The sequence below is a fragment of the Bos taurus genome, chromosome 5 (genome assembly GCF_002263795.3).
Source record: "Bos taurus isolate L1 Dominette 01449 registration number 42190680 breed Hereford chromosome 5, ARS-UCD2.0, whole genome shotgun sequence".
Lineage (NCBI taxonomy): Eukaryota > Metazoa > Chordata > Mammalia > Artiodactyla > Bovidae > Bos > Bos taurus.
In genome coordinates this window covers 113,181,164-113,192,994 of record NC_037332.1, presented here as the reverse complement: position 1 = coordinate 113,192,994, position 11,831 = coordinate 113,181,164, and the positions used below count along the sequence as shown (strand labels likewise).

Genomic DNA, 11,831 nt, shown 5'->3' with positions numbered 1-11,831 from the left:
TGATTTTATGGTGTGTGAGGGCCTTAGGCCATGCCTTTGACTGGCTAGGCCTTCTGGACCAACCTCAGAGGTTGGTCTTGTTTGTCTTAAATTTCCAGTATTGGGATTCTTGAAGAACATGTGCCTAATGTGTGACATGTCTTTCTTAGACCACTTTTTAATTCTTCCTGTGCACACATTTCAAAAAGGGTCACAGCTTTGGGAGGTATGCTCATAATGCTCACCTTGGAGACGGATTGGTAGACTTTTCCTTGTGTGTTGACATCAGGCCTGTCACATAGGTAGATGCTTTTATATGGCTGTGCAGATTGACTATTTGGAGTTTTCCAAAATAAACAATTTATGTTGGTATTTGAATTATGACCTTGCTTTGTGTGGGCTTTTAAAAACCTTGCAGTTACTTAAATTGTAAACAGTTACCTACTCACATAAATTTACATTTTTGTTGTAACTTAAGAGGGAAAAGTTATAAAACTTAAGGAGGAAATGTTTATTTGTGTATACATTTGTGAGAGAGGGTTGCCAAGGCGGTAAGATGTCAGGAGATAAGGATTTTAGATTTTGTAACCTTTTTTTTTTTTTTAACCTTCATAAAGTGTAGTGGAATGTAGATCAAGAAATTAGAGTTGGACTTCTAAGTTCAACCTTCTCTTTCTAAGGAGAGAAAGGATGCTAGAGCATTTGTTTTGAAAAACAAAACCAGAAATACCCCAGTATGTTCTGTCCAAGGCTTTTAAACTTATCTTTCAAAATCCACCCAGCAGACCTGAGAGATATATCACCTCTTCTTTTCCTGAGAGGTCAAGGAGCTGATGAGGGTCAGGGTTTGGTTGTGACTGTCCCCCTGACTCCAAAGCCTTTGTTAGGTCCGTTATAGCTCACTGCCAGCTCAAGAAACAAATCAGCTAGTGGATTGGCTTTGGAATCCAAATTTACTGCTGTGTTTCCCTTCTTCATCTTTTCCTTTTTTTTTTTTTAATTTAAAAGTTACAATGATTTGAAACCTGGACTCAGGAAGGCTGTGCCTTGTGATTTAGTGATCCCTGCGAGTTTCCTAAAATCTCACTTTCCTCATACCTGACCAGTTTTGCCGGTGCACCTGAGATTTAATCAAAAAAGTTTCTCTTTCATACCCAGTTCTGCCATTCTGTCTTGAGCTGAAAACTTCTGTCAGCTCAAAGAGTGACACAGTATATAAGAGGCTGTCTCCCTTCCTGTCTGTGTTACTGGTTTACAATGTACAGGAATCATTATCTGGTGCCTGCTCTCATTTTGGCCAGATGGGATTCACAATGTACATTTATAAAAGACAGCCCTGCCCCAGTATGCCTTCAGCTCTCTTCCTCATGGGGGCTTGTGTTCAAGACACCTTGGTGATCGTTAGATCTGTCTGGGGCTTTTGACTGTGTGCCTTCATTTCCATTTTGTGGAGGTAAAAGTAACAAAATAAAGGGAAACAGCATAATGCTATTTATATCGGAGCAGAACTGTACACATAAAAGTCATACATTTGAAATATAATGAAATCAAGCCTTTCATAAAGCATAATTTGGTCACATTGCATTTAGATTGAATAGGTTTTTTTTTTATTATTAGGTTTGAAGGTCGTCTTAATACCTATGGTACATGCAGTATGAGTGGGGAGATTCTCATGTTGACAAACATGATCAGTACTTTCTGCATTAGAGTTGTATTTACTTTGTAGGTAATGTGCATGGCCCAGCAGGAAGATGAACCATAAAGTGACTTATTGGTGTATCTGTGGCTTGTTATCTGATGCTTCATTGTGGGAAAGTTAAGAAAGAGAAAACATTAGCTACAGGGGAAAATATCCTTACTGCAGTCTGCATATGTAAGCTGTTCTGTGGGAAAGGGTGGAAGTTATTGCAACAGTTGAGTATCAGCCTGATTGGAAGATTGTTTTCTGTGTGTTTGACCAACACATCCCTAAACATGCATTAAGGTTCTCTATGTTCTAATTTTCATTGACAAGCATTTGTAAGCACTGTTCTAAAACATGGAAGGTGCAGTGGTGGGCAAGATAGAGAAGGAGCCTGCTCTGGAGACGGACTGTTGACAGTAAGTAAGTGTGTCTGGCAGTGACCATAGTGATGAAGAGAATAAAAAGACAATGTGATAGTGACTCAAGGGAAGCTGCTCAGAGTAGTCATAAAGATGTGCCCTCTTCAGGAGAATGGTCTGCCAGTAGGGCAGTCAGACTGGGTCTGTGGGACGGGTGAAAGTGGCATTAAACAAAGTAGGTGATTTGCTTTAGTCCTGAACATCCTGAGGAGTTAATCCAAAGAATAGAAGTGGTGGGTTGAAGTCGTCCCTCTGTTTGTATCTCTGCTTTGTAAATGGGGACTTGGGTCAAGAGAACTTGAGAGGGATTATTAGTGGTACTTTATAAAGGGCAAGAAAGGGAAATGTGTGTGCTTTATTGAAATTGTTCTGGTAAAACCCAGAAATGTGGAGGGAATTCCCCTGGTGGTCCAGCGGCTAGGGCTTTGCTCTCTACTGCAGGGGGTGTGGGTTCAAATGAAGATCCTGCAAAAGCCGTGCACGGTGCCCCCAGCCCCGCAAAAGAAAAAAGCAAAACCGCCAAGATGTGTTGTTACATTGATGAGTGCTGGGTATTATTAGAAACAGCATTTAGTTATGTTTATGTTTCTCTGTTGAGAAGTTGGATTGCGGTGTTAACAGTCATTGTACTTGGTTAAAAGTTCAACTGAAGCTAGCAAAAATTAGTGATATCTGTATGCAGGACACTCTGCTAGATATTGCTTCAAAGAGAAGATCTCAAGTGACCTTGGGTGGGATAGCGGGGTGGAGGAAACAGGGGTATCCGAGAGTGGGGACTGGCGGGAGAGGAGACAGCGCAGTCAGAGGCTTTGTTGTCCACGGCCGGGAGGCTCCGCCCTCCGCACTTTTGCCAGCCAGCCAGTGGCACCCAGATACCTGCACCCACCCTCTCTGTGCTCTCTGGTAGTTATCTAGAGAGATGAAAGAAATCGTCTCGTCTAGCACTTTACAACCTTTTTACAGCTCAGGGAAGGGGCCAGGGAGGTGGTGACCTGCCCATAGTTAATGTAGCTTTACATTGACAGTCAAGGCTAGGACCCTGTTCTTTGCCAGCAAGGCTGGTGTTCTTTCCACTGTAGCCCATGCTCTGAACAGAGGGTTGGTCGTTAACATTCGCTCCTGAGTAGAAAAAGAAAGGCCGCCTTGGGTTGGTAATGTACTCATTTAGGGGAAAGCCTGTGTAGTTCCAGTCTTAAGAAGTCAGGGAAAAGACACACATCAACCTGGGAAGCAGAGTGTGGACAAAGAGAATTGTGCTGCTCTTTTTTTGCTTACACACACACACACACACATGTGGCCTCAATCTGGCTCCATCACTTATTAGCATGAGTGAGCGTGGGCACTTTGCTTGAGCTACAGTTTCCTTGTCTGTAAAATGGAGATACATCTTCCTCAGGGCCGATGGGAAAAGGAAATAAAATAGGAAAAGTATATAGTGGAGTGCACCAGCTATAGGCGAATGGTAGTTGCCCACTGAAGCATTCCACACCGTGCTGTGTGCCAAGACACTGACTGGAGCGGAGCTTGTTGTTCAGTCGTTCAGTCATGTCCAACTGTGACCCCATGGACTGCCACACGCCAGGCTTCCCTGTCCTTCACCATCTCCCAGAGCTCGCTCAAACTCAAGTCCATTGAGTCGGTGATGCCATCCAACCATCTCATCTTCTGTCGTCCCTTTCTCCTCCTTCCTTCAGTCTTTCTCAGCATCAGGGTCTTTTCTAGTGAGTTGGCTCTTTGCATCAGGTGGCCAAAGTATTGGAGCTTCAGGATCAGTCCTTCCAGTGAATATTCAGAATTGATTTCCTTTAGAGCAGAGCTGATTCCAGACCACCTGAGCTGCCTCCTGAGAAACCTTGTATTCAGGTCAAGAAGCAACAGTTAGAACTGGACATGAAACAACAGACTGGTTCCAAATCGGGAAAGGAGTATGTCAAGGCTATATATTGTCACCCTGATTATTTAACTTATATGCAGAGTACATCATGAGAAATGCTGGGCTGGAGGAAGCCCAAGCTGGAATCAGGATTGCCGGGAGAAATATCAATAACCTCAGATATGCCGATGACACCACCCTTATGGCAGAAAGTGAAGATGATGATCCTCTTGATGAAAGTGAAAGATGAGAGTGAAAAAGTTGGCTTAAAACTCAACATTCAGAAAACTAAGATCATGGCATCCGGTCCCATTGCTTCATGCCAAATAGATGGGGAAACAATGGAAACAGTGACAGACTTTATTTTTGGGGTTCCAGAATCACTGCAGATGGTGACTGCAGCCATGAAATCAAAAGACTCTTGTTCCTTGGAAGAAAAGGTATGACCAACCTAGACAGCATATTAAAAAGCAGAGACATTACTTTGGATTATAATAAAGAAAGCTGAGTACCAAAGAACTGATGCTTTTGAACTGTGGTGTTGGAGAAGACTCTTGAGAGCCCCTTGGACTGCAAGGAGATCCAACCAGTCCATGCTGAAGGAAATCAACCCTGACTATTCATTGGAAGGACTGATGCTGAAGCTGAAATTCCAATACATTGGCCACCTGATTCAAAGAACTGACTCATTGGAAAAGGCCCTGATGCTGGGAAAGATTGAAGGCAGGTGGAGAAGGGGATGACAGAGGATGAGATGGTTGGATGGCATCACCAACTCAATGGACATGAGTGTGAGTAAGCTCCAGGAGTTGGTGATGGATGGGGAAGCCTGGCGGGCTGCAGTCCATGGGGTTGCAAAGAGTTGACACCACTGAGTGACTGAACTTACTGACTGATTCCTGCCAATCCTGTTGATTTTACATCCTCAAAGATCTGCTCAGTGCTCATGCTCAGTTGTGTCAGACTCTTTGCAACCCCATGGACTGTAGCCCACCTCTGTCTATGGACTTTCCCCTGCAAGAATACTGGAGTGAGTGGGTAGCCATTTCCTACCCCAGAGGATCTTCCCGACCCAGAGATCAAACCGGAGTCTCCTGCTTTGGCAGCCAGATTCTTTACCACTGAGCCACCAGGGAAGCCATCTGCTCAGTAGAGAAGGGCAGTTAAAACAGGGCTATTGGAAGTGCTCTAATGGGGAAATACATGGAACTGAACCAAGACATATTATTCTGACTCAAATGGTCATATGAGGCTTCTCAAAGGAGGGCCATTGGCTTTTTTGTCCTGACACTTGTCGTTCTCTCAACAGTCTCTTCCACCTCCTTGGTTTGTTCCTCCACTTTTGCTTATCTGTTGGCATTCTCTGGATCCTCTTGGTTCATTGCACTCGCTCTCCAGGTGCTCTCAGATATCACTAGGCTTTGATGATTGCCCATAAGTTGATGACCATCATGTTAATATCTCAGCCAGACTCCTAGCTCCTCCAACTCCTCCTACTTGATGCTGCAATTTGGATAGCTCATCAGTAGCTTGAGCTTTGTAAGTCCAAAACTAACACATACTCCTTAAACTCTCCTCCATTTGTTCCCTCCTGCGTACGTGGTTTTAACATCTAACCACCTTCTCAGATCCCATTCCTCCTTTTCTCTCGCCACCCTCCACATCTAATCTATCACATTACTGTCAGTGCGGTTGCCGTAATATGATTTGAATCTGTCCACTCTCTTGCTACAGTCTCTGAGCCACCATCATCTCTTACCTGGAACATTGTGATTGCCTCTTAAAATGGCCCCCTGACTTCTGCCCATCTGACTACTCCGCCTTGCCCAGAGCAGCCAGAGTCACCTGTCTTTCCTCCACTTTAAATCATTCAGTGGTTTCTCATAGCACTAAATAGAAAATCCAGACTTCTCATTTCTCACAAGGCTCTGAATACCCTGGCCCTTGCCCACCTCCCTGGTTGCTTGTCTGCTGCTTTTGCTTGCCATCTTTGAGCAACATTGACTTTCTCTCTGTCCCAGAAGGCCCCAAACTCTTTCTCATCTCAGGGACTTCTTTATACGCTCTGTCCTCTGCTCAGAACACTGGCCAGCCCAGCCTCTTCTCATCCTTCAGGACATTTGTGGAATGAAAGCACATAGCAGTAAAGGGGTAGGGTAAGGAGGAAAGTGTCCTTAGAGTGCATCTGCTGTCGTTCAGTCACTAAGTCGTGTCTGACTCTTTGCGACCCCATGGACTGCAGCATGCCAGGCTTCCCCGTCCCCCACTATTTCCCAGAGTGTGCTCAGATTTGTATCTGTTGAGTCGGTGATGCCATCCAACCATCTCATCCTCTACTGTGCTCTTCCCTTTTTGCCTTCAATCTATCCTGTCATCAGGGTCTTTTCCAGTGAGTTGACTCTTCTGTCATGTGGCCAAAGTATCAGAGCTTCATTGGAGCTTCACAAAGTCTTAAAAAGAAGAGAAATGTTGGAAGAGCTAAAAGAGTGTGAGTTTGGTTGTGTTGCAGGTGGAGTTATTCAAGCAAAACACCTAGGAGTCAGGCAGCCAGAACTCCCTGTACTGCTGATGTGACTTTAAAATGATGCCACCCAGCTGGAAAACTGTTTTGAAAGTTTCTTAAAAGCTTAAATAAGTCTGCCCTGTGACCCAGCAGTTCCATTTGTAGGTATTTACCCAACAGAAGTGAAAACCTACGGCCACAGATAAGCCTTGTACGAGAATATTCGTAGGAGTTTTGTTCATGATAGCTGAAAATTGAAAACAGTCCAGTTGTCCGTCATTGGGAGAATGGGTAAACAGAATGGTATATTCTTACAGTGGAAGACCACTCAGCAACCAAAAGAAACTACTGACATGTGTAACAAGGAAGAATTTCATACAGACACAAAAAAGCACATGATGGATGATCTCATTTGTAAGAGATTCTAAAACAGGCAAAAGTCTGTGATACCAAAAATTACATCAGTGGTTACCTCTTGGGTAGATGGGGGTTCACTGGGAAGGGGACATGAGAGAACTTTCTGGAGTGATGGAAATGTTCTGCACCTTGATAAGCAATCATCAAATCTTACTGAGTGATACACTGTCTGTAATTTTGCTGTAGGTTATACTTAAAAACAACCTAAGAGTTGTCCTAGGTTTCTTTTTCCCTTTCACTCTCAATATTTAATCTCCCAGCAAATTCTGTTCATTTTATGTCCAAAACACATTCTGAATTTGTCCCCCTGCCACCAACACCATCTCCTCTTATCCAGGCTACTGTACTACTAGTTTCCTGACTGGATTTTCAGCCCCCAATATTTTTGGCCCTCCCAAATAATTTTTTCTGCTTTTCAGCTAAAATGACCTTTAAAAATTCACATTGGGTCTTGTCAGTTGTCTTCCTGCAGCCCTTCAGTAGCCTTCCATTGCTTTCATGGTGACCGACAAGGGGCTCTGAGCCCATCTGACCTGGCCTCCTCCTTGCTCCCTTCAGTTCCAGCCTCTTTGGCTTTCCCTCTGTTTCTTGAACACCTCAGGCTCATTTCTACCTTAGGAGCTGTTCACTCAGCCTTCCCTCTGCCTGGGGCATCCTGCTTCCCAAACCTGTGTGAGACTTGTTTCAGTTTGCCATTCAGGTTCAGTTTATCTTAGTTTTTTGGCCACACCAAGCCACATACAAGATCTTAGGTCCCCAATCAGGGGTGGAACCTATACCCCCTGCATTGGGAGTCTTAACCAGTGAATCACCAGGGAAGTCCCCGGGTTCCATTTAAATATTTCTTTCTCTGTGCGTTTTCTCCAGCCCTTACTGTCTGAAGTAGTGCTCCATCACATCAACCCGCTCTATTTTGTTTGTAACTTTTATCACCACCTGAAGTTATTTCATCCTTTTATTTGTTTGCCCGTCCCTTCCTCCAGGATGGAGCCTGGCTTGTTCACCATTGTACACTCAATGTCAGCAGCAGCGTTTGGCCCACAGAGGTGGTGGTGGTGGTGAAGTCACTCAGTCGTGTCCGACTCTTGCGTCTTCATGGACTGTAGTGCGCCAGGCTCCTCTGTCCATGGGATTTCCCAGGCGAGAATACTGGAGTGGGTTGATTTGGCACATAGTAGGCCCCACTGCTGGGAAAGATTGAGAGCAAGAGGGAGAGAGTCAGACACGACTTGGTGACTAAATAAACAACGAGGCCCTATGTATTGACTCAGTGAAGGTAATGATGCTGGTGATACGGGATGAGAACAGGCCGACGAGGGGTAGATTTGTGAGGGAGAGAGAGGAGCAAGGAGAGCCCAGACTTCTAGCTCGGAAGCCAGGTCGTGGCGGTGCCAGTCACCGAGATAGAAAACAGTGGGGAATGAGCAGATTGGGGTGTGGTGGAAAGTGATCAGTTTAATTTTGAACTTAAATTGGGAATACTTGTAAGGACCGCATCAGGTGTTTGAGGCACACAACAGACATTAGGGGAAGGGACTGGGCTGTAGGGTGAGATGTGGAGGTGAGCGTGTCTGCTCCAGCCTGGGAGTGGATGAGGCTGTTCTCAGGGTGAACAGGGAATGTCCGTATGTAGGAAAGTGTCCTTCCTCTTTCCTGCCTGAGTGATGGGCGTCTGCCACCAGTAACACGGACTTCACAGAACTCAGCCCCTCGCGGGGCTTGTAGTTGACACTCCTGCCTGCCCCGCCCCTCCAACCTTGTGCTCCAGCTACATTGTTGCTGCTAATAATGACAAGTGCACAAAGGGTCAGGACAGAACTCTGAGGAATGTGAACATTTAAGGCAGCAGGGCAGCATTTAAAGAGGAGCAGAGAGGATGCAACCAGCAGGTGAGAAGGAAAACCCAGACAGCCTGGCATGAAGAAAGAGCCTCAGAGGCGGTAGCTAAGCTTACTGAAATATGTCATTTGAAAGGAGAGGGGATGACTAAAGCCAGGTGGTTGTGTATTGATGAGAAAGTGGGGTGAAGAAGTGGAGACAGTAAGTTTGGAGTCAAGCCTTTGTAAAATTTGGCCACCGAGGAAAATAAAAAGTAACTATAGGGAGAACCTGGGGTTAAGCGAAGAGTTTTTTTAGACATAAGAAAAACTTAAGCACGTGTAAACGGATGTGGGAAGGAGCCAGCACCGGGCTGAGTTGAAGATGCAGAAGATCACTGGGTTGAGGACCTTCCAGGAGATCTCAGGGCCCTGTGTGGTCCAGGCGATTGGCTTTGAATTGTAGGAATATCCTCTTCTGGGGAAAAGCAAGTTGTGTGGGTGGGATACACATGGGCCTGGGGGCAGCGGGCAAGAGTGCTTTCCGGTGAGCTCTGTGAAGGTCTCTGCTGGCGGGCAGGAGCAAGGTGGAGAGCGGGAAGCTTGAACAGGGGAAGCTTTGAAGAGACTGCTGTGATAGGCACATAGAGCTGGCTGAGGAAACAAGGTCTGCAGGGGGAAAGTAGAAAGCAGTTAAGATGAGCTTGCTGCCTCTTGGGATTTTAGAGAAACTGGTCGGACCTTGACAGTTGTTTGTCTAGATTTGGATTCCAGTGATTTAGACTCAGCTTCTCTTGCCTGCGTCCCCATACGCTTCTGCTGTTCCCGTTTATTAGACCAGTGGCTTGTAAATTACCCCAGAGCTCTCAGACTTGACTTAACCACTGCTTACACGCATTCCCTGTGTGAGGTGGGTGGCAGGGTTCTCAGTGTTGTGTGAACACAGGTAAGGTGGGGGATACTCTTATCCCCTCGGACCTGGGTACCCAGGTGGCCTGGCTGTAGTGGAAGAAGTGTATCATCTTCCCAGCTCCACAGCTCAAGCAGCTCTCATCATCTCTCCTTATCTTGGGTACCTGTAAGATTTTTGCTGGAAAAACTGCAAAATATTTTCAGATACTACTGCACGAGGCTCTAAGGTCCTTGTGGTCAGGGCTGTGTTCTGTTTTTATGTTATAGCCCCCGCAGCTGGCACACTGCCTGTCAGTGCATGGGAGTGAGTGCCTCTGAGCCTCTCCCTGGACTGGCCTCTCTTTCTCCTCTGTGTCTGTCCATGTGTTATAGGGATGTATGTCATGTGTTACAGTTAATATGGAATGTGTCTATTTCACCACAGTATTGTATTCTTAGATGGCCACCTTACTTTGTTAATCTTTATTTCTTTATGTCCCCTTCACATAGTAGGTATTAAAGTAATGTTAAATTTGAATTTGTTGTTTAAAAAAAAACTTGCAAAGTTTCTCTAAGAGTAACTAAAATAGTTGAAGAATGGAGGAAAAATTCAGAGACAATATCAGTTAAAGAAATGAGTTAATATAGCCTGATAAAATATTCTCAGCAATGAGTTGATGAGGGTCTCAGGGTATGTTAAACAGTGACGGCCTGCTGTTCCTCTACTCTGACAAGGAAAACAGCAGGTGAGGTCAGAGGGAGTGCTAGTGGCTTGGGTAGATACACCACAGAACTCCCTGCCTTGTGATACCTTTGCAGGGAAGAGTTCGGGTTTGGATTTAGAAAAAAATGGAGTGGGGTCCAGAAGTGCCATTTTGGGGCCAGCTTGTTAGAACATCATCTGTGTGAGGGCAGGGCCTTTCTGTTCCCCAGCATATCCCCAGCATCTAGAATGTGCTTGGCAAGTAGGCAGTGCTCAGCAAATAGTTTCTGTGTGAATTAATAAAAGAAGTAGAGTTTTCCTGCCAGCTTTCAAAGGAATGTGCCATAGGAGCTTCAGTTTCTTTTTCCCCTTTGGCTCACTGTTCATGATCCCTTTCTGAATTAATGAGTTCCATGCGTTTATTACTTGCTTGAACTTATCTTGCTCAGCTTTCAAAGGATGCCAGCCCAGTCTACTGTTCTCTGGATTAAAAAAAAAAATCAGCAGCTTGTTTTCAAAACCAAAATATTAGGTTTTAAGATTTCATTAGAAATTTTTTTATATAGAAAAGATTTCTTTTGTTGATGCTTTTTGCTTATGTTTAAGATGTAAACCTTGAAAATGTTAAAGAGAATTGAAATTGACTTTTAATTATAGTAGTTGATTATATGTTTATTGAATCTTTTCTCAACAGACCAAGCATTATCTGTACTTCCCTATTTTTTGCCGTATTCTTAATATTTGATACCAGTCCTTCTGTATCTGCTCAAGAATCTTTCCTCAGTGAGTAATTCATCAGGAAATCTCTTCTCGGAAGCCTGTAATAATACAGCTCAAGGGGTGTCTCCGCTAATGTAAAGTCACAACATTGACTGTGTAGAAGTCGTGTATCTGATTTCATTAGCAAATTCATAGGTGATACCAGTTCTGGGGAGGAGAGACTAATGTTTTCCCTCTGCTTTAGTTCATTCTACATTAAATCATTTGAGAACAGGACAATGGGAAATTCTGTCTTTCCATCTAGAGATGAGCAAAGACTTGGTTCTGTAAGCCAGTGCATTGTTCTCTTGTTGACTTGATTCAGCTTATTAACATTTTATTGAGATACACTTTATAGTATTTTAAGAATAAGATTAGAATCTGCTAAACTAAAAATTTGAAAAAAAAAAGCCGTACTACTCTTAACAGTATTTTTCTTCTAGAGTTAAAATAGTCATATGAAAATAGTTACTTTTGTTGAAATAGTTGTACATGGAAATAATTATATATATTAAAGAAAAATGTCAGGAATGTTAGCATAGTGTTTTAGTTGAAACAACTTTTTTTCTTTTTCTTGAAATGTATGTTTTTATTATAAAATTAGTGCATGCTCTTGGTATAAAATTCAAACAGTACATAGGTGTATAATCCTGCTCTTTGGATATAGCTGTTGTTTATAGCTTAGTGCATATCCAGTACTTAAAAAAAATAGGCTTTATTTTTTTAGAGCAGTTTTAGATTCACAGCAAAATTGAGAGGAAGATACAAATATTTCCTATATACCCT

General features: G+C 43.8%; 1 protein-coding gene across 8 annotated transcripts in view; it reads left to right on the top strand.

Moving 5' to 3' along the window:
* Positions 1-11,831, top strand: part of TCF20 (transcription factor 20) — a 193,255-nt gene that overhangs the window by 102,132 nt on the left and 79,292 nt on the right. The gene's annotated exons all lie outside the window — the stretch shown is intronic.